The sequence below is a fragment of the Elephantulus edwardii genome, unplaced genomic scaffold (genome assembly GCF_000299155.1).
Source record: "Elephantulus edwardii isolate Elephantulus edwardi_28Jun2011 unplaced genomic scaffold, EleEdw1.0 scaffold00769, whole genome shotgun sequence".
Taxonomy (NCBI): domain Eukaryota; kingdom Metazoa; phylum Chordata; class Mammalia; order Macroscelidea; family Macroscelididae; genus Elephantulus; species Elephantulus edwardii.
Window position 1 is genome coordinate 1,715 of NW_006400519.1, and position 791 is coordinate 2,505.

Here is a 791-nt window from a genome sequence, read left to right on the forward strand (position 1 = left end):
AGATAGATTGACATAGAGGCTATAATAATGAATTAAAGCATATTAGAGATAATGAGGATGACACAAGATAAGGCAAGGTTCAGATATGTGGCTCACAGAATCATTGCGATAGTAAACTTCATGTCCTTCCTTTTGACTATAGATTGAACATAGAAACTACTTGTCCAATAGAATGTTGCCAAAGGGATACTCTAGGACTTCCTAAGCCTAGGGCATAGGAAGACTTGTGATCTCTGCTTGAATTTCCTGGAATGGTAACTTAGGGCAAAGCTGACTGTTATGAAAGATGTCAGACATCCCTGAGGCTGTTATGCTGTGAGGAAGCCAAAGATAACCACATGGAGGGATTATGTAGAAAGAGAGGGAGATGCTAAACCAATGCCTGGTGCTAGAAATGTGAGTGGAAAAGGCATTGTGGATATTCAGCCAGAGAAAAGTCTACTGGGAGAAGCAGTGAAAAGTATAGTCCACTACAGGAAGCAATGTCTCATACTTATGGTCCTGTGTGATCCTTTCTGGCCATCCCTAGCAATGCAAGCCACACCACCTACCATTCACTCCTCCTAGTCATTGTGGAACAGAAACTATATGATGTGATTAAAAAAATGCACCATAAGGTAAATTATATCTGATCACCAGTGTTGTTGTTGTTGTTGTTATGTGCCGTCGAGTCGTTTGCGACTCATAGCGACACTATGCACAACAGCCCTAAACCCTGCTCTATCCTGCGCCAACCGCACTGCCTCTGACACACCCATCCCGATTACCCCAGTCACCGAGTCAATCCATCT